General features: G+C 44.8%; 2 pseudogenes; one reads left to right on the top strand and one right to left on the bottom strand.

Moving 5' to 3' along the window:
- Window positions 1-5,486: 5,486 nt before the first annotated feature.
- LOC127052545 (olfactory receptor 151-like) lies at window positions 5,487-8,529 on the bottom strand (annotated as a pseudogene).
- A 12,400-nt stretch (window positions 8,530-20,929) lies between these two features.
- On the top strand, window positions 20,930-21,871 carry LOC127052560 (olfactory receptor 1019-like; annotated as a pseudogene).
- The last annotated feature ends 4,709 nt before the right edge of the window (window positions 21,872-26,580 follow it).

The raw sequence follows: 26,580 nt of genomic DNA, 5'->3' as shown, positions 1-26,580 counted from the left end.
TTTAATTTTTTTTTATTCCTCTTTGAATTCACCGAAATAGTTCCCAACACAGAGGTTTCTCTTTGCTTTATTTTTAAACAGGAAATTAAATTGGTACACAGGTCCATAGATTTTAAGGCCAGAAAAGGTCATGATTATCAGATAGTCTCTTGTCCTGCATGCCACAAGTCGGAGTATTCCAATCATTCCTGCAGTGAAGGGAATTATTCTATCCTATGGGAGGGCCTGTTTTGTAATCTGTGGCTGTGATAGCAGTTTCAGTTTAAAACATGTTTATTCTGTCCATATTCTTTCACTGTTTTCCCATAGTATTAAGGTGCATCCAATCAAGATGTGTCCATCCTGATCTACAAGGTCTGGACAGAGGGTATGTGGGCTATAGAGAGAGAGGTGGATATGTAGGTCTGACATTAGTAGAATTAATAGTAATATTTGACTAATATTAATATAGTCACTGCAACAACAGTTTTGAATTTCAAATGTATCTTCTGTGCAGTTTTGCAGTTACAAATCAAATAATTAGTTTCTGTCTTTGTATGTTCCCTCTTAGGGAATTCTCTGCTGGTAATTTGTTTAATTCCCCTATGAGGAACAAGGCAATGCACTTTGGTGATTATGCACGCTGGTTCAAAATAATCACCCTGGCTCTGGCTATAAAACAAAAATGCAAAATCCAGGGAGATTACATCTCCAGGTACCTCCATCTCAGGACCTGAGGTGATCAGTTTAGTGTGATTGACCCATGTCTCCAGAAACGGCATTAGCTTCTGACCATGTTAATAAGCTCCCGGTGGGCATGATTAGAAAGTCTGTGCCTGCCAAACTGAGATTGCTTAACTTGGCAAGAAAGTTTGGAAGTGTGGTTAAAGTGGGTCCACTGTGCATTATTAAAATCTGAATATGTTTCAAAGACATTGCAAACATTCATTGAAATTAGTAGGGTGGCATCTGCATTGTTGCAGAAGACCGTCCCTTGCATCCCAGGTCACCCTCAGTAGTGAGATAACTTCTAGGACAAACCCAGCCTGTGGAAAATGTGGGGACAGTGTTGAGTAAAGGGGCTGCCTGCAGCTGTTGGCTCTCCCCAAGACATAGGACCCCAGAGGACAGTAGGGCCTGTTAATGGTTCTCCAGCTGCTTGTGGATCCACCCCCATTTCTCACTCCCCTCAGCAAGCCAGCCAGTCCCCCTGCCCTCACACTGGATCAGAGCCAGGACCCCTTGGAGGGGAAAGGCCCTGTGTCCCATTCCCCACCCCTCTGAGCCAGCCAGTGCCCCCCTGGATCAGAGACCCTCATACCCCATAACACAGCAAAGGCCCTATATCCCAGAACCTGAACCCACTTCTGTATGTCATGTGGCTTTCCCCAAACCTCTGCATGGCACCTTACTCTTCAGCACCCAAAGCATGACCTCTTACAGCTCAAGAGCACCCCAGCTGCTCAAGGATTAAACATGCTCCCAATTGTGGGAGGGGGGAGGTTAACACTTTGTGCCCTGCCCTAGAATCCCCACCTCTCCCAACCCAAACCTACATGTTGCACACAGCAAAATGGCTCAGGGCCCCCAGCCTGTGGAGCCCAGGCTGGGATGGGTGAATCACTCCAGTTCCTGCTCATCCTGTCACAAAGCTTTGCTCGCTGGACCCTCCCTCAGGGATCCCAGGACCGAGCAGGGCTCAGAGCCTGATCACCAGAGGAAATAATGTCCTTGCATGATCCAGTCCCTGCTCCCAAAGTCAGGTCCCATCGCCAGGCTCCGAGGCACTCTGAGCTCATTCTCCTTCTCTCTGCAGCAAGGGAAGCACCACGAAAAAGTTCTGTACAGGGTCTGCACAACAATCAGCCTCATGCTGTAACTGCACACCTTTCCCACCCTGTAAGACTAGCTCAGCAGGGTGGAAATGCAAACACCTCTAGACTCTTCCCACCGAGCTGGGAATGGAACCCAGGAGTCCTGACAACCAGGTTACCTCTCTGCCCTTCTCTCATCACTAGACCCCACTCTCCTCCCAGAACCAAGAGTAGGTCCCAGGAGTCCTGGCTTCCAACTCTCCTGGTCTAACCCAAAAAACTTCCCTTCCCAAGCTGCAGATAGAAACTAGGAGCCTTGACTCTCTTCTCTCCTCACCCCACTCCCAGAGCCAGAAATAGAACCCAGAAGTCCTGGTTCCCAGCCCTGCCCCACCCCAGCTCCTAACCCAGATGACCCCACTCTCCTCCCACAGCTGGGACTAGAACCCAGGTGTCCTGTCTGAAGCTTAACCTCCCTCCATTTCCTAGCAGAGATTTCAAATCTCAGGCCCTAAACGTTTGCCTCAAGACAACTAGTTAATCTATGAGGAGTTGTATTCATAGCAACACCCGCAGCATCGCAGCAGGCCTGGTGGACTCTCCTTCCTCCAGAGCCCATCACGTGTCTATTAACACCACCAAATGAGCACAGCTGCTCTGACAGCCTCAGCAGGGCTACTGTCAGATGCTGTCCAGGACATTAAAACCACACAGGTTTCCCAGCCCTACTGATTCTGGTAGCCAGGAAAAGGAGTAGTTGGAAGGCCTCTCTGTAACCCCTAGAGCTGGGCTCAGTCTCTGTGGCCTGGTCAGCCCCCAGTCTGAGGTTTGTGAGCAAGGGGGTCATTTGGTACCAACTGTGGTGAATTTTGGGAAATGGACACATTTGTCCTACACACTGGGCTGAGAACCCACCAACTCATTAAATACAATGTAACAGATTCAGGCACCTAGAGGGGAGAAAGATCCTGTATGCCATTCCCAGACCTCCTCCCATTCCTGCCCCTGGACAGCTAGCCCCTGGCCAAGGGTCAGATTGGAACCAGCATTCCCCAGAAGGGGAAGGTTCCCCCTACCCTATTCCCAATATCCCCTTGTCAGAAGCCAGAACCTCCTGCCTGTAGAAACCCCACTCTAACATGCCCTCCTCACATAAGGTTGCCTGTAATCCTTTATTCAAGGGATATCCCTTATTTTTTCGTCTCCTTACAAGATCAAGTGTTTCTGAGCATTGCAATAAGCAACAAGAAATACCCCCTGGTGAAGGTAGGTGAGTCCTGCTTATTATTAAACTAAAACTGATGATAATACTGGGAGAAGAGGTGGGGCAGGGGTGCTATGAAAACAGTCCCTTATATTTGAAGTACAATGTTGGCCAGCCTATCCTGACACCACCCTCTTGGCAGCTCTTGTTAGGGCTATCAAAAGCAACAGAGTGGCAGTCCAAAAGCCAGGCTGTCCAAGGAAACATGTCCCAGGGTGGGGCTGGGGCAGGAACAGAGTTGAATTTTGGCTCCAATACAGAAAGAGTGCTTGATGACTGTGAGAAATCAGTTGGGGAGAGTGAATCAACACAAACACTGAGAGAACAAGATGTGTGAACCACAGAAGTGTGGGGGGGGGAGGGGAAGGATAATATCCTGAAGCAGGAAGTTCCACAGATTAATTATGTACTCAGGAAAAGAGAAACCTGCTCTTTTATATCAACTGCATTCAGCTCCCAATGTAGTATTCTCCTCCCTTCCCTCAAGGGAATGTCTAGGTGAGATCCTGGAGTCACAACCCTAGCAGACGAATTCTCAATATCTCACTCTCACACACCCTACCTTGCAAATGCCTTCCCTCTAAAGGGTGGGTGTTTACTGGAGTGCCCTTAATATAGGAAAGCCCCCGAGGTGGAGCTAAGGCCCTCTAGCCCCACCCACAAATAGAACCTGATTCTTCCTCTCTTTATAAAAGACCATGCTCAGACAGTAGTGGTTTCCTTTAGATTGAGGGGTGGAGTTTGTAAGATAGGGCTGTATTTATAGGCAGTCTTAAGGAAGAGTGTTAGGCAGCTTAAGATAATCCTCTGTCTATGGGCTTTTGTAGGGAAGGGCTGAGAGTTAGGGCTTCTGTGTTCTGTTCCCAGTTTTGGCTGGGAAGTAGGGTCTGGCTGGGGCAGAGCTGGCTGGGAACTAGAATTCCTGGTTTCTGTATTCTATGAAGAGAACTCTGAAAGAATGTTGTCACTCCTAGCAGGGAGATTCAGGCACAGAATGGGTGTGAAGCCTATTTTTTCTAACCCACTAGACTCTCTTAGACCTGGGCAAAGAACCCAGGAACCCTGGCTTCCAGTATCCTCCTCCTCTGTCCCATAGGCCCTTTCTCAGGCCTCCAGAAGGGCTCTGTAGAGCTGGGAAGCTTGTCTCACCAACAGAAGTTGATCTAATAAAAAAATCTCACTTATCTTGTCTATCCATAAGACTCTATGATGGCAATTTCACACATTATCCTGCACAAACCTTACTGAATTATGTGAAAACTTACTGAATTAAATGTATGCATCATTGCATGCTAGGGATTGTATTTAATTCCATGGGACATGAGGACTGTCGCCCTCCAAAAATTAAGAACAGGTTGAAGGGATAAATTCACTCAAGTTGTAACATCTCCAGAGAGCTACCACCACCTGGAGAGAGGCTTACGTATACTCGTTCAAACTGGATTCTTCAAGGCCCAGTGAACAAAGGAGGGACATTGAGTTAAATAGCCTTAGTTAAAACTGACTCAGAGCCTTATTTCTAGTGCTCCAAACAGACAGGACCTTGTCTCCAAGGGCTGCCTCAATCCTTCCTGGGAAGTTTTGGAAGGACATGGCCCAGTCTGTTTGTTCTGAGCAAAAGGTGTTGTGAGCTTGTAACCATAGGGAAAAAAAGTCCTTGATGGCAAGGTTTGAAGGACAGTTCAGCATCCAGAGCCCTTGTTGGAGCTGGGATGATCTTTGGTGAGCTTAGTTGAATGCATATAGGTTCTTTTATTGCTTTTAATATTTTCTCTATAATGTTTTCCCCTTGAGAATGAATTTTAGCAAGAGTGGTGTGGTAACTTATAACTGTGGCAATCACACTGTTTTCTGTCACTAAGGAGAAAAGTAAAGCAGGTTGGCTTAGGCAGTCTGGCTTGCTGGGGAATTCACAGTGTAGGTAGGGAACCGTGGAGCTGCAGAAAACCCCAGTCAAGAGGGAGAGAGATGTGCATCTCCACCCAAGAGAGGTGACAGCTGCAGAGCTGGAAACCTAAAAACAGGTGTTCTTGCTGGACCATACAGAGGGGTTGCAGGTTCAATGGCCCTAAATGAGACAGACTCCACTCCCCTTGGAATTTCTCTGGAGTTTACTCTCAGGGACTTGCCTTAATCAACGCCCCCCACCCTCAGGTTTTAGTTCCCATAGGAGCTGTGGGAACCATCCCCCCTGGAGTAGAAAACAGTAATATATAAACCATTCATATAATGAAATTTAATATAATGGTCCCAAAGATACTGCATGGGTTTGCAATATCTATCACACTAGATCTCCTGAGTGTCTTATCTGTTAGACCATGCCACCTCTCTAAAACATTATTCTTAAAACTTGAACATATTAGAGTTTTGATTTTCATGATAAAGTTACATAGAGTGGAAGGGAATGCAAAACATGGTCAAATTATTCATCAAAGCTGCTGAGAGAACTTTCTTCTCTCTAACATTCTCCCCATGCGGCCTTCACCTCCTTGTTCTTCAGGCTGTAGATGAGGGGTTCAGCATGGGGATCACCACCGTGTAGAACGCAGAGATCACCTGGTCTGCTCCCGTGAGGAGGTGGAGTTGGGTCGTAAGTAGATAAAGACCGTCGTGCCATAGTATATAGCCACGGCTGTCAGGTGAGAGGCGCAGGTGGTGAAGGCTTTGCGCCTGCCCTCTGAGGAGCGGATCCTGAGTATGGCAGCAGTAATATACAGATAAGAGAAGAGGATGATCAGTATGGTAGTCAGCTGTATGGAACCAGCAAAGATAGAAAGCAGCATTTCATTGTTGTGAGTGTTGGTGAAGGAGAGCCGCATGAGTGGAAGGATGTCACAGAAGTAATGATCGATTACATTGGGCCCACAGAAGGATAGCTGAAAGGTGCAGCTGGTAAACATGGTTGCATTTGCAACCCTAGTCATGTATGAGCTAGCCAAGAGCCAGATGCAAGACCTCTTGGATATGAGGAGCCTATAGAGCAGTGGGTTACAGATGGCCACATAACGGTCATAGGCCATCACCGCAAAGAATAAAGACTCAGCTGTGGCAAAGACAAAAAAAAATACAGCTATGCAGCACATTCAGCATAGGAAATAGCCTTACTCTCCCTTGAGAAGCTCACCAGCACCCTGGGGGTGATGGATGAGGAATAGCCAAAGTCAACAAGTACAAGTTGCTGAGCAAGATATACATGGGGGTGTGAAATCGGGAGTCCCTCCAGATTAGGCCAATCATCCCCAAATTCCCCAGCAAGATGAGAACATATATCACCAGAAATATGAGGAAGAGGGCAACCTGCAGTTCTGGATGGTTGGTGAATCCTGCAAGGATGAATTCAGTCACAGTGGTGTCATTTCCCCGGGCCATTGCTTCACACAGGCTTTGAAGGCAGACATACATGGGGGAATTTCTGTATAAATAAAAACCAGTGTGAGGACCTGGAATTCCGTATGACCAATGACAGCATTTTAGTCCATTTGAGACCCTTGTTTGCTGAAAGTAAGAGTACTTTTACCCATATGTGAGTAGCTCATTCTTTCTCTTTCGAAGTGGACAATCTGCAAAGAACAACTATTGGCACAAAACTATAGCATAGTGCCGACTTGATTGCCAGAGGGTGAAGTTCACTGTTGCCTCAGTTGAAAAACCTTCCCCCCCCCAGCAGAAATCAAGGGAGTTTACATTAGAGCTGGGTGATTTTTGTTTTGTTTTGATTCGGTGGCTGGGCTGAAAAATCCTAAAATAACAGCAACTTGTTCCCTCCTCCCCCAGCAAATCATTTACATGTCAGGTTTTTACCCTCTGCTCCCTTGGAACCTGTGGAACTCCTTGCCTGAGGAGGTTGTGAAAGCTAGGACTATAACAGGGTTTAAAAGAGAACTAGATAAATTCATGGAGGTTAAGTCCATAAACGGCTATTAGCCAGGATGGGTAAGGAATGGTATCCCTAGCCTCTGTTTGTCAGAGGGTGTAGATGGATGGCAGGAGAGAGATCACTTGATCACTGCCTGTTAGGTTCACTCCCTCTGGGGCACCTGGCATTGGCCACTGTCAGCAAACAGAATACTGGGATGGATGGATATTTGGTCTGACCCAGTACAGCCATTCTCATGTTCTTATGTTTTTTTAAAAATGTTAAATCTAACACATTTTTTTTAAAAAAATGTCATTTCCAAACAAAAACTTGAAACACATTGTTTCAAAAATGTCAAAATGAAATATTTCTCCTTTTTTTATTTTTTCCTCCCTGAAACCATTCGCTGAATTTGACACAAGTCTGCCAGAAGCTTTGGGTGATGCAAACCTGCATTTTTGGGTGAATAAATTATTCAGAACAATGGGAAAGGTACAAAATTTTCCTGATCACCAGGTAAGGATGACCAGATGTGGTCTTGTTTTGCTAGGGTCAGAGCATCAGGGGATTAGAATCTACTCTAGTATTTTAATCACAAAAGGGATTAAAGACCAGTTTATTTTAAATGCTAAATTCTCCTGTGATACTTTCCAGGAGTATCAAGGGCTGAGGCACCGCAGCACCACTTACCCTTGGCATGAGGAAGTCTTGTCCACGCTGGCTCTAGACCTGAATTCACCAGTGTGTGGCAAGACAAGTGCAGCCTTCCAGGCCTCTGCAGGCCTCGCTTTCGCTGTGCGGGTTACCTCTAGGCAGACACCAACCCCGTCAAATCTTCTGAGTGTCTCTCTGGTGTACTCAGCCCCTGTTCCACTGAACACACCCAGAGCTCTCAGACTCACTACTCCCAAAGAAGTTGTACACAGCAGCTTGCAAGACACACCTTAGGATCACCACACTCCTTAACACACAGCACTTAGATATACAGAAAACAAGAATAAGTTGATTATCAAAAAACAGAGATTCAAGTGATAGAAAGTAAGATAATTGGAAACAGTTACTTATAAAACAAAATCATAACATGCTTCCTAGAGCCTAAACTTAACTAACAAGGCACAACAACGTCAAAAGACAGGCATCAGAGCTTCAATCCATACCTTTTTTAATCACTAAAAATGATGGTTTTAATAAAGACTCTCTGGATTTATGGCTTATTACAATGATCTGTAACCCGCTAATCCTGGTTTTGTACTTTTTGCAGAGGTGTTAACAAGCCACTGCACCTTGAATGGTCTCTTACAATATGCGTTAACTCCTTATGCTAAACAAGGTATTCTGTGTACAGCAGAAGTTGGTCCAATAAAAGACGCTATCTCACCTGCCTTGTCTCTCAAGGTGTTCCCCTATTACCCACAAGATAGCTTACCCAAGGTCTTCCCCAGGATTTTCAAGCAGTTTGGCGGAGATCCCTTCTCAAAATCAATCCCGCTAGCGGCTTGTCTTCACAGGTTGAAGGAATAACTGGGGGTTAATCTGCATCCCAGCAGTAGTTTCAAAGATGGATTCTTACCCTTACACAAGCTACCCATGTTCTTTTTCCCTGCAGCTTCCATCATTTATTGATTAGCATTTTGCTCAGGCTGCAAATGGTGTCCATACAGTAATTAATTTGCACATGACCAGTTACAGTGAGATAAGTATCTCTTCCCCTCTGACTGCCAGGAATATGTGGATTACTTTTTGGTGACCTGTGTTAACTCACAAACCTAGAGACCCTATTTCTTTGTATATATATGTAAGTCTTCGCGTATTTTACATACATACATTAAACTGAATGATTATGACGACCAGTGGGGCCCAGGCTTTCATTAGAAACCTTACATGACAATATTTGGTGGACTAGTGTGTTGATATCAGACTCAGGGGTTTCCGTGTATATCTATGTGCCCTCTGCTAGTTGGTATCAAGAGATCCTTGGGTCACATTTCCCTCTTGGCCAAGTCTAGTAACTTCAGAATAACTCTTTTGGAAGATTATTTCTGTGACCCTTACAATCCCAGTATGGTGTTGCCAGGGCTAACACTGTTGCTTTGCTGTGAATGATCCCTGTGGTAAATTCTGGTGCATCCTTCTGGAAATCTCATAGGAATTATTAATCTCTACCCAATGCCGGGCAGTTGCAGAAACAGTAAAGCTGAGAAGGTGAACTGGGATTTATATACTACTCATTGGGATCCCACAAGATGGCCTCTTACAAGGGGGCGAGAGGAGAAAGGACTCAGAGTTTGGGAGGACGGTTAATAACAACAGCACATGAAATGAATAAAAAGTGTTTTGCTGTTCTCTACAGTGCCATCCCTCTCCCTAGACACAGCCCAAGCCCAGGATACAGCCTAGCAACACAACAATTTAGCTGCTGTGTGCTGCTCCGTAGATTCTGGATGTAGCAGCTTCAGCTGAAGGGGTCATTTCCTCCATAAGTAGCTCTCTGATCAGTTAGGAAATTTTAGGTCAAAATTATACCTTCAACCCAATTTTCCAGTGGATCATTAGCTTTTACTTGCTGCTCGCAATAGGTTTTTACTTTTCTTTCCCTGCTAGTGCTACACCAAGACAAAGCAAACCTACCTGCGTGAGGATGAATAATTTATGTGATAGCTCCAAGAAAGTCCCATCTGGAGGAAGGGCAGGGAGCTGATTTATATTCTCTTACAGGCCATTGGGACTGTAAGTTTCCCCAAACTTGGACTGTCGGATAGACGAAGGAGCTTCAGCTATCTTCATGTTGCTGGGGCCAAGTATCTTTGTGGAGAAGTAATTTGTATAATGCCTTGCGAGGCCGCTGTGGTGCATGTCGGTAATTGGCCCAGTGGGTCCATTGGTCGCTGAAACCGAATGATTCAAAGCACTGGGGATGGAATATGGAGACTTTTCAGTTCTCGGTGTTGTTCAGATTGTGCAGATTGGATGACTCAAGAGATTGGGAATTATCTAACGGGTCAGGGCTACCTTGTGCTTTGATCACCCGCTCTGTGTAAGGGGCAGTGCTTAACTATACCACCTCAAGAGGAGGTCAGGGATTGAATTGTGACTCAGGTGCCACAGCTGATAGCTACCTTTATCTATGATAATTCGTTGGGACATAGGGGAAGAGGCAATGCTCTGCCAACTTTCCACCCACCCGTGTGTCAGTTGTGCAGCCCACACTTTCCCCATAGCATCCCCTACATAGGGTGAAGTCTGTGGGGTCCTGCTCCTCCTTATATGTGAATGACCCCCATAGAGACAGGCCAGGCTCTGGCTCTCAGAATGTATGTCTGTTTTGTTTAAGCATCCAAAGCTTTTATGTGCAAAGCAAACAACTGGAATCTATGACACTGGGCTGGCAATGAGCAAAACGTGGGTGGTAAACACCTACTTTCTCATGAGAGTCCCAGTACCTCTGCTCTTGGTCTCAGTTGGACACTGAAAACACTAAGGCCACATCTACACTGACAATTGAAAGACAAAACTTTTGTTGTTCACAGGTACTTAACCTCCCCCCCACCCAAAAGACAAAAGTTTGCCTGTGTGAACGACCGCATTGTTGGCAGGAGCGCTCTCCTGTCGACAATGCAAATCCCACTCATTGGGGGTAGAAGTATTTTGTTGGCAAAAGTGCCGACCAACAGCGTTCACCCTGTCCAACTTTTAGCAACCCAGCTGTGTCACTAAAAGCTGTGTAGTGTAGACATAGTCTAAGGCATAAAAATATATGTGAGTGTTTCAGAATCTTAAACCAACTCATGCCTGAATGTGGGGCTTGAAGAAGAGGTGGGATCTATGAGGGGGATTAATGGTTTGTTCCGGATGGGGGGGTTGGAACAAGTTCATTCATATTCATAGGGAATATATATTTCTCTCTCTCTCCCTCACACACACACAGAGGAACTAAATGTCAGAATGACTTTTATTTTAGATTAAGGAAAACAACAAAACAAGAAAGAACAAATGTAAGTCCTTAGGTGAAAGCATAGTGTGTGCATGTCTTTGTCCTCAGTCACATGATGCATCACCTCTGCCTTACAAAATAGCCACTGGGTGACCACAACTTTCTCCCAGTCCTAGATTTCCCCCCACCAAATGTGTATTCTGTATTGCACTGTCCAGCCTTGTCCTGGACAACTCTGATAACAAAGGTCTCTGTTGTCCCTGTAAAGAAACAATATGCAACAACTTGCCATCCTAAATGGAGTTACCCACACAGTTCACAACACTGTATTAATTTTGATACAAAAAAAAGTTTATTTAACTGCAAAGACATAGATTTTAAGTGATGACAAGTAATAAGGTGTTAAACTCAGAAATGTTATAAGAAAAGTAAAGATAAAAGACTTTCTCAACTTATCAAACCAGCCTTGGTGTAAAGTGGAGTTCTTACCACAAGTTCCCATAATCACTGCTGTCTAAGTTTCAGATCTCAATCTGTACCCAAAGTCCATAGCCAGTTTTTGGTGGTTGTTGTCATTGTCTTAGGCAGAAAAGAAAGAGATGGACAGGGAGAGAGCTTGGGAGTATTGGTGCTCCTCACTTTTATAGTTTAGCCACCCTTTGAAATTCTAGCCTTGGAATCCCTATCCTTAGAAACTTATTAGGACTTTTAAAGTAATAGTTCTGTAGATTTTGTCACCTACCATCCATGGAAATAGCCTTTGATATGTGTTTAGCTCTATTTTCTTTTTAAAATATTTACAACCTCTCAGAAAGAAGTCTGTTGTAAGTCTTGGACACATTCCTCAAGGAATATCTAACTTTCAGGGAAGAGATAAGGAGAAGTGTGGCAATGGGCACTAATGCTTGTGATGATACAAGCCTCAGTCCCATTCACATACCACCAATGTATTGGCTTTGGACTTTTGTTCTCCTGTAAAGTCGATGTCATTATGGTTATTTCCATGTTAACTGTTTCAACTTCACTAAAGAATATGCACATGGAAGAGGTGAAGAGGGACTGAGAAAAGGTTAAATGGAACCACAAAAATCTGCAGTTAGGTCAAGAGGATAGATCTTTTGGTCAAGTAAGTAATTTTGGTAACAATATTCTCTTCTCTGAAATTTTGACCAGAGAGAGAAATTTCCACATCTATTTGTTTAAGATTTATGTTGCTGTGTAAATCAAGAGTGAAACTCCTTTAATGCTGCTGCAATGGTTATCACTATCAGCTCTAATCACAGCAATCTGTGCTCAAATCTCAGTGAGAACTACAGGTTTCGTATGATTATTTCATTCAGAGAGAAGGTCAAGGGTTTTTTCTTTAAACAAATGTCTAATGTAGGGCCCTGGGTTCATATTTAGTCACACAAATAACTGGCCTGATTAACAAAATGCTGCGAATCCAGAAGATAACATAGATTTTTTAAGTTTCCTTGTGCCAAAACCATGTCTTTCTAAGTGTTCTGGTGAACATCCTAAAACATTGTCAATAATAAAGTAATATGCTGTTGCAAGTTATTTTCATGTTTAATCATTGCAGGACTTCACTGAAATCAGCTTTTTAATTATACTCAAGGAGTATGTATTATTTTTAAAACACTAGGATTTCTAGTGTATTCTAAATAACCATTGTAACAACTTTCCTAGGGTTGTGGTGGATTCTCTGCCACTGGAAATTTTTCAATATTTTTTTTTCTAAATATGCTGTTGTTAACATCAGAATTAATTGCTTAGGTCCTACAGTTCTGACTAGCTTCCTGTGATAGATGGGAGGCCAAGCTAGATGAGCTCATGGTCCCTTCTCCCCTTAAAATGTATAAATAAGTTCCATTGTATTCCATATAGATTTTTGTACATCCTTGCTCCACTTGAGCTCTAAACACCTTGATAAGTTCATTAAACAACATGACTAACATCTATCATATGTGGATTGTTCTCTCTCTTTCATCATTTAACCATAACTGCTGTACCAGATCAGATCACTGTTTCTTTTGTCTGGAAGTCACCACTCACAGCTGCTCGAGAGGAAGGTGAAAGAAAGGAACAACCCGTTGGCGAATTATGAAATAAGATGCTCCTAGGAAAAGATTCTACCTAAACTCAGTCAGTAATTGGGTGTCTGGAACATTTTTCATAGTGAGGGTGCAGAAAGACAGCCCCCTTACCCCTGTCCCCCCCACCACCACTCCCCAGAACTAGGGCTAGAAGCAGGGCTATGTCTCCTGGAGTGAGTGACCCAGACAAAGGTGAGGGGCTGAGGCTGGTGCCATAGCTGGAGACGGATGTGGGGCCGGCAGCCAGGACTTCAGGGTGGGGCAGAATCCGGAACCTGGGGCACAAGCCTGACAGTGGAGCCCCAGGCATGGGGGTGGCTGCTGGGACCCCAGGCAGAGATCTTTTTTCTGACACCATACTTCCTGGCAGGGAAGTGTCTGGCCATCACGGTCCTGCTGCAAATTATTCAATATCATCTCAGATTCTGTGTAACTACTTCAGATGTTCTAAAGCTATTGCTTATGCCTGTGCATGCTTAAATCTAACAAATCATAGTTTTAGATAAGAGCACACTTACTTGTATGAATCTTTCTTCAGACAGAATTGCTGTGTTGCCATTGATTTATTCCTGACATTGCCTGGGGTGAAACAGTTAAGTTACCACTGCTTTGGGTTCTGAAAACCCTGGGTAACAGTTGAAATGTCATGCATTTTTAATTTCAATCAATAAAACAAAATTTGTTGGGGAAAAATAATAATTTCCTTCTGTCACGGTTCAGGGCAACTGCCCCTGTATTCCCCCTCTGTGGTCCAGAAAGTGCCCCAATTCAGAATTCTGACTCCCCACCTGTCACCTCTATTGGGGAATGTCTACACTACCTGCCAGATCGGCAGGTAGTGATCGATCTATCAGGGATCAATTTATCGTGTTTAATGTAGACATGATAAAACCGATCCCTGATCATTCTGCTGTCAGCTCCAGAACTCCACTGCGGCGAGAGGGGAAAGCGGAGTTGATGGGGGAGTGGCAGCGGTCAACTTGCCGCCGTTCTCACGGCCAGGTAAATCGACCTAAGATACGCCGACTTCAGCTACTTGAAGTTGTGTATCTTAGGTTTACACACACCCCCAGTGTAGACCTAACTTTGGATGTGTAGAAGTCTCTCTCCCCTTTCTGATTGAAATTTTCCAGACCGTAAAGTTCCCTGCCTATACTGTGAATTCCCTAGCAATGAGATTCCATGAGCCAGCCTGCTTTACTTGTCTCCTCAGAGATAGAAAACAGTGTAATTGTCACAGTTATCACACAGATCTTTCTAAGCAAGCACATTTATTCTTAAAGTAAAAGTTTTACACAGAAAACAAATTAAAATGATAAAAGAACCTCCACACCCACTAAAAAGCTTCCCATATATCACTGCCCCCACCCTCTCAACTCCAGTAAGATCTTTGGCAGGTGAAGTCCTTCCAACTCTTCCCTAAATACTGAGGGCCCTCCTCTTGGACAGAAGTTCTGTACATTTGCTGGATCAGGAAGGAGGCCCTGAGTCAGTTTAAACTCAGGTTATTGACCCAAAAGCCCATTTTGTCTGATCTGTGAAGAATCTGAGAGAATTTGTCTAATTACCTCCCACTGGAGCACTGTGGTCTCCTCTGCCATTCAATTCCATATATTCACTGGCCTACAATGTTACATACACTTATTACAGTGAGATCTCCCAAAAATATGGCAGGAAATTGCCATAACTGTCAGATATTCCCCTTGCCCTGTTTTTATATTTGTAACAGTTAGTGATCTGTGATATGCAAGAAATCAGACTATCTGATAGTTGCCTTCTGGCCTTAAACTCTACAGATTAATCTTTTATTATTAATTATTAATTATTATTATTATTTATTTGACAAACATAGTAAAATACTCCAGAGAGTTTGCAATTAGATCCACGTGATTTGGCTCCTGCTCCAGTATTCAACCTTCATTGTTACTGTTCTTATTTGTATTAAAATGAGCCTCTAGGAGCCCACCAGTACCCCATTGTGATGGGTGCTGTACATATAGACACAACAGAGAGACAGCCCTTGCCCCAAAGGTTTCCAGTCTAAGAAAGGAGACAACAGACGTTGCAGACAGATGGGGAAGTACGAGAAAACAGACACAATACTAGGCAGTTGTCTCAATAAAACTGTGGCCTAATCGTTATCAAGTTTCTGGAGACTGTGAGACCAAACATGAGTTTTCAGGAGGGACTGGAAGGAGGAGAATGAGAAAGTGTTGTGAATATTTATAGGGCTCTCCTCCCAAGTGTGAGGGGCATGGGAGGAAAGCACAATGATTCTTGTCTGAAAATTTAACATGTTGGTGACAGAAGCTGGGCTTACTGGCCAATCTGGGGTGAATGGTGGCCTTTCAATAGTGAATGGTGATAGGGTCAGCTGGGATAGATTGTGAAGAGTCTTGAAAGTGAAGGAAGCATAGAGAAAGGGGAGCCAGTAAACGGAGACTGAGAAAGGGATGACATAGTCAAACCAATGGGCTAGGGAAATGATCTTTGCAGTAGCAATCTGAATGGATATGAAACATTCACATAAAAAAGATTCTGACACATCAGAAAAGGGCAGACAAATAAACAGACAGGTTTTTAGAGTGCTTATACACGAATGCTAGAAGTCTAAATAATAAGATTAGTGAATTAGAGTGCCTCAGGTTAAAGGAGGATATTGATATAATAGGCATCACAGAAACCTGGTATAGCGGGGACAATCAATGGGACACAATCAATCCGGGGTACAAAATATATCGGAAGTACAGAACAAGTCGTGCATGGGAAGGGGAAAGGCACCATATGTGAAAGAAAATGTAGAATCAAATGAAGTAAAAATCTTAAATGAATCCACATGTTCCATAGAATCTCCATGGATAGTAATTCCATGGTCTAAGAAGAATATAGCAGCAGGGGTCTTTTATTGACCACCTGACTAAGACAGTAATAGTGACAATAAGACACTAGGGGAGATTAGAGAAGCTATCAAAGTAAAGAACTCAATTATAGCAGGACATTTCAATTATCCCCATATTGACTGGGTACATGTCGCCTCAGGATGAAAGGCAGAAACAAAATTTCTCGATGCTTTAAATGACTGCTTCATGGAGCAGCTGGTATGGGAACCCACAAGGGGAGAGGCAATTCGCGATCCACCAAAATGGTCTGCAGATATAAAATGGATATTTATGGAGTTGCAGGGCTCTAATTAAAGGAACCAGTTATGGATCTATTTTCCAATATATGTCACTTTTTGCACCATCTGAGGTGAATGACCTTGTGAGCATCTGATCAGGATTTGGGGGATGGGAGGGGAGGAATGGGCCAGTTCTCTTTGAAACAAAGAAAAAAGGAGGAAAGAAAATACCCAGAAGTTAGAGCAATAACTGGACACAACACATCTTTGTGTGGCTATCCCTAGAAGACCTGAAGGTTTTAATGATCCCATCCATGTTTGCCCTGAACTGCAGAACTTTGGGGCTCCCCAAGGATTCCATCCCCAAATGCCACTGAAATAACTTTATAAACAAGGCTTCCAAACATTCTGCTTTGCAGTCAAGAGTAACAGATGTCTCCCTCCTGCAAGTAGGTTTAATTGCTCTGGTTCTGATGAAAATGGAATAAATATTCTCTTTTGGTTCTGGCAATTTGAATTAATTCTGATTCAGAGCCAAATCTCATGGAGATCAGATTTATTGCCTCTAGAGGTCCTGATATTTCAAGAAGGCTGTATCCTCAGCTGGTGTCAGTTGCCTAACTCCACTAAAGCCAATTTTCCATTTACATGTGCTGACGATCTGGCTTGTTAGAGCAGAGCAGTAGCTCTGCTATGGAAAAGCTTGAGACTCACTTTCCATTGGCTTTAAAATCCACAGCCTTACTCAGACTTGAAAACAGCTGATCCTCGTGGAGGTCCAGGATAGGTTTAATGGACTAAATTTGGAGTCACGTGTGCAAGGGAGAGCCCCTTGAAAAGTCACAGGATATCAGAATTGTGCAGTTCTCATCATGTTATTTTATCAATGCTCTGGACACACTAGGGCTCTGATTCTCCCCAGACTGTTATCTTCTTGGGGTTGATCCCAGCTAATGTCTGGCACCCACTGCCCCTAAAAAAATGCACATTTGGCTTCCCAAGTGCCAACCATCTTCCACATGGAGACCTGGCAGGTTCCAGTCTTAAAATCCCTCCAGGTAGGTTTTGCCCCCTGGATTAATGGCTCGTGCTAGTTTGCTGGATCAAAACAAGGGCTTCTCAGTTAATTTAAATTCAGCTTTTGTACACCATGCCTGCTTTTGTCATTTTTGTCATGACATATGTATGGGACCAAACTCTCAGTAGGCATAATGTACGTCTAATGACGATGCTCTGTTTGTATGTAATTTTGTCAGTTGTTCCTTAGAAGCCCACTGCCCCTGTGATGGAAGGAGCATTTCAAAAGTTATCCAAGGTAAACTTGCATGTGCAGGGGGAAGGCAGAACAACCAGGTCGCTCAAGATGACTGGATCCCAGGGCCCCCTTGCTCTGGGATTTTTGACTCCTGGCTTTGGCAGACTTCTACTCTTGTGTGTTGTGTATGTATGACAAGGAGGAAGATGGAGAGGAGAGCTGAACTGCATCTGTGTGTGTGCGCATGTGGTGGGAGGGAAAGCTTGGAGCAGCCAGGTCTTTTGGGGGATGGTCACAGCAATGGTTGTGGTGGAGGGTTGGGTTTCAGAGCAGTGGTAGAGGAATGTGTGTGGGGTGGTGTCCACTGTGCAAACATTAGGGTTCTGAAAACTGGGTTCAATGACTAGAGCTCTGAAGAAGAACTTGCTTTTGAACAATGTAGGGTTTTTATTTTCCTGTGATCCCTTAATGCATAAGGGAAGCACTTGAACAATTACCTAGGGAGGTGGTGGAATCTCCTTCCTCAGAGGTTTTTAAGGTCAGGCTTGACAAAGCCCTGGCTGGGATGATTTAGTTGGGAATTGGTCCTGCTTTGAGCAGGGGATTGGACTAGATGCAACCCTAATATTCTTTGATTCTGATTAGTTCCCTCAAAAAACTACTATTAAGCCAGGAGAGGGGTGCCTGTGTGTGGATTGCTAGGAGAGAGAGTCACATAAATCCAGGCGGAAGGGAAGTGCCTATCTGTGAGGAAGGGGCAGTGCTTAGGAAATCAGTGGGTCCTATTGGCAAGCTTAGGAGTCTCCCCACCTGGCGTCATGTTGGCTGTGGTGGAATGCATTTTAAGGTGCCTCTCTGTCCCCATTCATTGTACAGGGAGACTGTGGAAGCTCCTTCACTGGAGGTTTTCAAAAAGAGGCTAGAGAGTCAGATGCATGATTTGGGCACAACAAATCCTGCCACTTGTCAGGGGGTAAGACTCGATGACCCTTGCAGTCCCTTCAACCGCCACGGTTCTATGATTCTGCAGGGAGGTACCTAACTCGGCTTTCTGGATTGCAGTGCTGTGCTTGTGTTTGTTTAGGCACCTAAAAGTTAGATGCCATGATGCTCGGAGCTGCACTGCCTGAGTCCCTTCATGGATTCCAGCCAATGAGACTTAAACACAGGGGCCAGATGATCATCCCCACAAACATGCCGAGTAGCATCATATCCCACCATTGCTCCCATCGAAGTGAATAGCACCACCGCCCAGCTGGGGTAAGTTTGCTGCTCAGTTGAGAAAAGGTATCGGATCTGGTGCTCTGAGTGAAGGAACATTTTTTTTCTTCTTCAGAAGGGCAAGGCTGTAAAACAGAGCTTGTGATAAACATGGCTGTGCAACTTTAATAGCTGAGTCACCGTGGTAATCTGAGGAGTGGGTCCCGAGCAACAGGGTCAGTTTTCTGGCGGGATCTAGTTTATTGTGACATCAGGAGCTCAGGAATGTGAACAGGGGTCAGGCTCCTTGTGCACAAATGCTAGAGGCTCTGCATGGAATGCTGGGGAGCCTCAGGCTGCTGAATAAAGGTCTCTTTCCTGCAACTCCCTGCTTGCCCACATCACTTATTGCTAATGAAACAACTAGCCTGGCTCCATAACAGACAGTGCAGAAGCACCCACACCTCAGAGATGTTCACACACCAAGTAGTACTTTGCCCTGCATAAAGTCTCATTGCCCAGGGGTCTCACTAACTGATATTGGGGATTGTATCAGAATCTGACCCTGGAAATGACATTATGCAGATGGGTGGGTTATCAGAAGCAAAGATTGAACTTGTCCCTGTGGCTTCAAGAGCCTGAGCCACCACTCCCTGAGCTAGAAAACCTAGCTTGAAGCCGGTGGTGGACTCTGAACACTCCATGTAGTTCAGACAGTAGAGGGAAACAGATATTCATGGTGGGTATGAGGTTTATGGATTTCTGAGATAGTTCCACTGCCTAGAGTTAGTGCTTTGTTGAAAGTGACAGAGTTTGAGGTGTTTGTATACAGCCCTTGTCATAAACAGATAGCTAAGGGTTAATGTCTCTTTTACCTGTAAAGGGTTAAGAAGTTCACCTAGCTTAACTGACACCTGACCAGAGGAACCAATGGGGGAACAAAATGTTTCAAAAGGAAGGAGGGAAGTTTCCTTTGTTTAGTCAGTTTCAGTTTCAGCCAGAGTGAAAAAGATCAAGGAACCAGCCTCTTATCAGAGTAGTAAGTTTTAGAAAGGAATAAATAGGTTTATGTTTATTTTCGTTTGTGACATGTTTGGGTGCCATTAAGGGAATTATCAAATTGGATATTCTTGTGTGTATTAAGATTTCTGCCCAGGGGAACATCCTGTGTTTTCAATCTATTGTCTGTGAGATATGCTGGTATGCTGTCTCCCAAAGGGTTTATATTTTTTCTTTCTTTTACCTTTTTTTTCTTTAATTAAAAGCCTTCTTTTTAAGAACCTGATTGATTTTTTCCTTGTTTTAAGATCCAAGGGGATTGGATCTGGACTCACCAGGAATTGGTGGGGGAAAGGAGGGGGGATGGTTAAATTCTCCTGTGTTACGATCCAAGGGGTTGGATTGGCGTTCACCAGGGACTCGATGATGAAGTCTCTCAAGACTATCCAAAAAAGGGAGTTAGTTTGAGAGTGGTGTCAGCGAGACCAGATCTAAGCTGATAATTAAGCTTAGAAGTGTCCATGCAGGTCCCCACATCTGCACCCTAAAGTTCAGAGTGGGGAAGGAACCTTGATAGATGTGGGGACCCACATGAAAGACCCCCTAAGCATATTTCTATCAGGTTTGGTTAAAAAACTTCCCCAAGGCACAAATTCTTCCTTGTCCTTGGACGGTACCACTGCCACCACCAAGTGAGCTAGACAAAGATTCAGGAAAAGGACCACTTGGAGTTCCTGTTTTCCAAAAATATCCTCTCAAACTCGTTCATCCCCTTTCCTGGGGAGGCTTGAGAATAATATACCAACCAAATAGATAACCAAGTTGAGCACAGACCAGACCCTTGTGTTTTTAGGAAACTAAAAACCAATCAGTTTCCTAAGAGCAGAACTTTATAATAAAGAAAAAAGCTAAAAGAAGCACCTCTGTAAAATCAGGATGGAAGGTAATTTTACAGGGTGATAAGATTTAATATACAGAGAATTCCCCTCTAGGCAAAACTTCAAAGTTACAAAAAACAGGAATAAACCTTCCTCTTAGCATCGGGAAAATTTACAAGCTAAAATAAAAGATAAGCTAACGCATTTCCTTGCTATTGCTTCCAATTTTTGAAATCTTGGATGCTTATTTCAGGTAGGGTTTTAGGAGATTGTTGTTCTTTCTTGGACAGAGAGTGACCAGGGCTGGAAAAACTAAGAGACCACAAACAAAACCTCCTCCCATCGATTTGAAAGGATCTCTTTCCCTTATTGGTCCTTTGGGTCAGGTGCAAACCAGGTTATCTGAGCTTCTTAACTCCTTATCGGTAATGGAGGGATTTTATGCTACCCTTAGCTGTATGTTTATGACAGCCCTCATCTGTCTCCTCTCTGTGTACTCCTCACTTTCTCACCTGCAGTGGAGAGTGCATCTGGGATAAATGGCAGAGAGGAATTACACAGCAGTGACTGAGTTTGTCTTGTTGGGATTCACACAAAACCCAAAGCTGCAGGTCATCCTCCTTGTGATGTTTCTGCTGATCTACATGCTGATCCTAGTGGGGAACCTCACCTTGGTCACCTTAATCAGAACTGACTCCCAGCTTCACACCCCCATGTACTTTTTCATCAGCAACCTGGCCCTCTTAAATGTCAGCTACACCACCATCACTTCCAGCATACTGATTACTTTAATATCAATGAGAAAAGTCATTTTGTTCTCTGGGTGTGCTCTGCAATTCTTTTTCCTATGCATCGCATTGTCCTGTAAATGTTACCTCTTGGGTGTCATGGCGTACGATCGCTTCATGTCCATCTGTAACCCATTGCTCTACACTGTCGTCATGTCCAAGCGGTTTTGCATGCTACTGGTGCTGGGGTCCTACCTAGTGAGCTGCGTGAATGCAATTGTTCAAACTATATTTATATTCCATTTGTCCTTCTGCAACTCAAACATCATCAACCATTTCTTCTGTGACGTGTCCCCAATCCTGAAACTGTCCTGCTCCGACACCCACATTACAGACATTGTTCATTTCACCTGCGTCACTGTGGTGGTAACACCTACTATCTTGATTATCCTCATCTCCTATATATACATCGTGGTCACTATCCTAAGGATCAACTCTGCCAAGGGCTAACGCAAAGCCTTCTCCACCTACGCCTCCCAGCTGGCAGCCATCACCATCTTCTGTGGAACGGGCTCTTTCATGTATTTACGGCCCAGTTAAAAGTACCTCATGGACCACGACAAAATCATGTCCTTGTTTTATACCCTTGTGATTCCCATGTTGAACCCCCTGATCTACAGTCTGAGGAACATAGAGGTGAAAAAGGCCTTTACGAGGATGTTACACAGGAAGATTTATTCTCAGAGAATTTAAATGTTGGGAGTGGGTTTTTAACAGTAAACGGGAGGAGTGAGTTCTTTACATCTTTCTTTTTTTTTTTTTTTTGTGTGGATAACCAACCCAGTGCATCTTGCACCAAAGGGGCAGGTTTTCCAAGGAGATCTGCACCAAACAGCTATGATTTGGCAACTCATCAAGTAGCCAGCTTCTCAGAGCTGCTCAGCTCCCAGTTAGGAACCATTTTGTGCTAAGGCCACATTGCCATCCCCAAGTGAAGGGCAGGCTGGTCCTGTGGTTCAGGCACTGGCCGAGGACATAGAAAACCTGGGTCTAATTTCTTGGTCCACAGTGACTTTCCTCTGTGACCTTGGGCAAGTCACTTAGCCTCTTTGTGCCTCTGTTCTCCAGCCTTACAACGGGGATGGTGGCACTACCTAGGGATGCTGAAAGGGGAGCAACGTTAAAGAAAAAGACAGTAAAATGCTCGGAAAGCTACTGATACAAGCAATAGGCATTATTATTACTATTTTTTTATTAAGTGTTTTAAAAGCATGAGCTGGGCCCTCTAATAAAGAGGAGAGTGGCTGAAAAATCATTTATATTTCATAATTATAATGTATGTAGTTGTTATTTGCCTTCTAGGTTTTGAATATTTGAGTTATTCAAAGCAGTGAATGTTTGGGTGAACGCTGGTCATGTTTAGAAGATTGCATTACAAGGTCTTACCTAGAGTTCAGGGCATGCCTCAATGAGCCACTTAGGAGCATTTCATCTCTTCCTCATACAGTACTAGTCCACTAATTTTGTACAACCTTCTACTTACTCACCAACAGCCTTTTCTGTTTCGTGGATGGCCACATATAATTTACATCTGTCAAGGAGTGTGGGGGAGTCAGGGCCCTGCACCCCCAGCTTCCTGCGATTCACCGTGACTCTCAGCCAGCCAGTAAAGCCAAAGGTTTATTTGGACAACAAGAACACAGTCCAAGACAGGTCTTGTAGGCACAGACAACAGGATCCTCCTCAATTAGGTCCATCTTGGGGTCCCAGGAGCACCACAGCCTATTGGGGGGTCAGAGCCCTGTCTGTGCTTCCGTCCATTCCCCAGCCTTCTCCTGAAACTCTCTCTCTCTCCTGCCTCTCCTTCCCCCAGCCTTTGTTCAGCTTCCTGGACAGAGGTGTCACCTAGCCTCTAACCCCTTCCTAGGTTCTCACATTACATGCTCTCTCCCATCCCCCAATGCAGACCGTCCTCCCAGACCAACACTCCCCACTCAGCATTCACAGACCACAGTAAGAACAGTCTCAGTTCGTCACAACATCTGATAATTGTCTGGTCATCTATGCTAAAAGCTTTGTATGGGTTGTTTGTCTCAGGTTTCTAAGGATCACTTGACAAAATTACATACATAAGGAGCCAGGCACTCAGGCAGTATAAGGAGCCAGGCACTCAGGCAGCGGCACAGTCAGCTGCAGCGGCACAGGAGGCGGCGAACAGAGCGGCTAACAGGGGAGTTTCAGTGGGAGTTTCCAGGGGGAGGTTGCAGGGGAGACCAAGGCAGAGGAACCGGGAAGGCAGACCAGGGAAGAGGCAGCCCTGCGCTGGTCGGTGGCCTGCGGTGCGGTGTGAGGCGTGGATTGCCAGGCACAGGGTTGCAGCGCTACGATGGAGGCAGAGGCAGCGGCAGCAGGTGCAGACACACTGAGGATGACTGGGTGTGGCAGCTGCGGCATGTACATGGTCCTAGAGGGAGCACCTGAAAGGAGTTTCATCTGCATGAAGTGTCGTCTGATAGAGCTGCTGGAGGAAAAGGTAAGGGGACTGGAGATGCAAGTGGAAACTCTGGCTGAGTTTAGAAGGGGATTTGAGCAGATGATGGAACACAGACATGATGAGGCACAGGGGACAAGCTCAGGCGAGCGGACAAAAGCAGGACCTAAGGACTCTGAGGAGGGACTGCTGGGTGAGGAAAGTGGACGGTGGAAGCATGTCACTAGGAGAACCAGACAGAGGATAAGACGGGCCAGCGATGGACAAATAGAACTCAGGAATAGGTTTGCTGAGTTGGGAAATGAAGATGGAACACAGCGGGCTGCTGAAGGAGTAACGGCAAGGAAGAAGAGGCAAGCAGCTAGTCCTGCAGATGGAGGGGAGCAGTCAGTGGAGGCGACATCAAGTACGAGCCCTAGGAGGATTGTGAGGTCAAATACAAATCAGGAGGAATCACGGCCAGCTGCTGTGGGGGATAGACCGGAGAATCGCATTGTCACCAGGAAAAGGCAAGTCTACGTGATTGGAGACTCTCTACTGAGAAGAGTAGACAGGCCTGTAACTAGACCGGATCGGGAGAACAGAAGAGTGTGCTGTCTGCCGGGGGCTAAGATACAGGATGTGGACTTGAGCCTGAATACGATCTTAGCGGGAGCGGGAAAAAATCCGTTGATTATCCTTCATGTGGGAACGAACGATACGGCTAGTTACTCACTGGACTGTATCAAGGAGGACTATTTCAGACTGGGGAAGAGGCTTAAAGACATCGAGGCTCAGGTGATCTTCAGTGGGATTCTGCCGGTTCCTAGAGCGGGGCGACGAAGGAGGGACAAGATTATGGCGATCAACAGATGGCTCAGGGAGTGGTGTTATAAGGAGGGCTTTGGGATGTACGGTCACTGGGACGCATTTACGGATAGACAACTGTTTGCTCAGGATGGACTTCATCTCAGCAAGGAGGGAAATAGGATTCTAGGATGGAGGCTCGCCAACCTCATCAAGAGGGCTTTAAACTAGAAAGTTGGGGGAGATGGTTGGGAAATGTTCGGGAGATCTCCAAGCCAGAACATAACCCGGAGAGGGAAGTAAACAAAGTGAGCGGGGATACCCTTGCGGCCCCAAGATTTGATCCAAGGAGGAATAGTGGAGTAGAAACCAGAGTAACGGGTGATGCTGGTGGCAGACAGTTTGTGCACGACAGGGGAAAGAATGTCACTGACGCCAAACGCCGAAAATTAAAAGGTTTGTACACTAATGCGAGGAGCCTAGGTAACAAGATGGAGGAACTGGAGTTACTCGTGCAGGAAGTGAAGCCGGATATTATAGGGATTACCGAAACCTGGTGGAATAGTACTCATGACTGGAGCACGGGTATTGAAGGCTATGTGCTGTTCAGAAAAGACAGGAAGAAAGGCAAAGGTGGGGGAGTAGCCTTGTACATCAATGATGAAATTAAATGTAGCGAAATAAGATGCGATGGAATGGATAAGACGGAGTCCGTCTGGGCAAAAATCACGCTGGGTAAAAAAGCAACTAGAGCTTCCCCTGAGATAGTGCTTGGGGTGTGCTACAGACCGCCAGGATCGGATTGGGATATGGATAGAGACCTCTTTAATGTCTTTAATGAAGTAAACACAAAGGGGAAATGTGTGATTATGGGGGACTTCAACTTCCCGGATATAGACTGGAGGACGAGTACTTGCACGAATAATAGGGGTCAGATTTTTCTGGATGTGATAGCGGATGGATTTCTTCATCAAGTAGTTGAAGCACCTACGAGAGGGGATGCCATTTTAGACTTGGTGTTGGTGAGCAGTGAGGACCTCGTAGAAGAAATGGTGGTAGGGGACAACCTTGGTTCGAGTGATCATGAGCTGATTCAGTTCAAACTAGATGGAAGGATAAACAAATGTAGATCTGCGATTAGGGTTTTCGACTTCTCGAGGGCTAATTTTAAAGAGTTAAGGAAATTAGTTAGGGAAGTGGATTGGACGGAGGAATTAGTGGATTTAAATGTGGAGGAGGCCTGGAATTACTTTAAGTCACAGCTGCGGAGACTGTCGGAAGCCTGCATCCCGAGAAAGGGGAAAAGAACCATGGGCAGGAGTTGCAGGCCAAACTGGATGAGCAAGCAACTCAGAGAGGGGATTAGACAAAAGCAGAAAGCTTACAGGGAGTGGAAGGAAGGCAGGATCAGTAAAGAAAGCTACCTGCTGAGGTCAGAACATGTAGGGATAAAGTGAGGAAGGCTAAAAGCCGCATTGAACTGGAACTTGCAAAGGGAATCAAAACCAATAGTAAAAGGTTCTACAGCCACATAAATAAGAAGAAAACAAAGAAAGAAGAAGTGGGGCCGCTATACACTGAGGATGGAATGGAGGTTAAGGATAACCTAGGCATGGCCCAACATCTAAACAAGTACTTTGCCTCGGTTTTTAATAAGACTAGTGAGGAACCTTGCGATGATGGAGGGATGATAAACGGGAATGTGGATATGGAAGTGGATATTACTGCAACTGAGGTAGAGGCCGTACTTGAACAGCTCGATGGGTCGAAGTCGGAGGGCCCGGACAATCTCCACCCGAGGATATTAAAGGAACTGGCGTGTGAAATTGCGAGCCCGTTAGCGAGAATTTTTAAGCAATCGATAATCTCGGGTGTTGTGCCGTATGACTGGAGGATTGCTAATGTAGTTCCTATTTTTAAGAAAGGGAAAAAGAGTGATCCGGGTAATTATAGGCCTGTTAGCTTGACGTCTGTAGTATGTAAAGTCTTGGAAAAAATTTTAAGGGAGAAAGTAGTTAAGGACATAGAGGTCAATGGTAATTGGGACGAATTGCAACACGGATTTACTAAAGGTAGATCGTGCCAAACCAATCTGATCTCCTTCTTTGAGAAGGTGACGGATTACTTAGATAAAGGAAATGCGGTAGATATAATTTACCTAGATTTCAGTAAGGCGTTTGACACG

Source organism: Gopherus flavomarginatus, chromosome 5, assembly GCF_025201925.1.
Source record: "Gopherus flavomarginatus isolate rGopFla2 chromosome 5, rGopFla2.mat.asm, whole genome shotgun sequence".
NCBI lineage: Eukaryota > Metazoa > Chordata > Testudines > Testudinidae > Gopherus > Gopherus flavomarginatus.
This window is presented reverse-complemented; position numbering and strand designations above follow the sequence as displayed.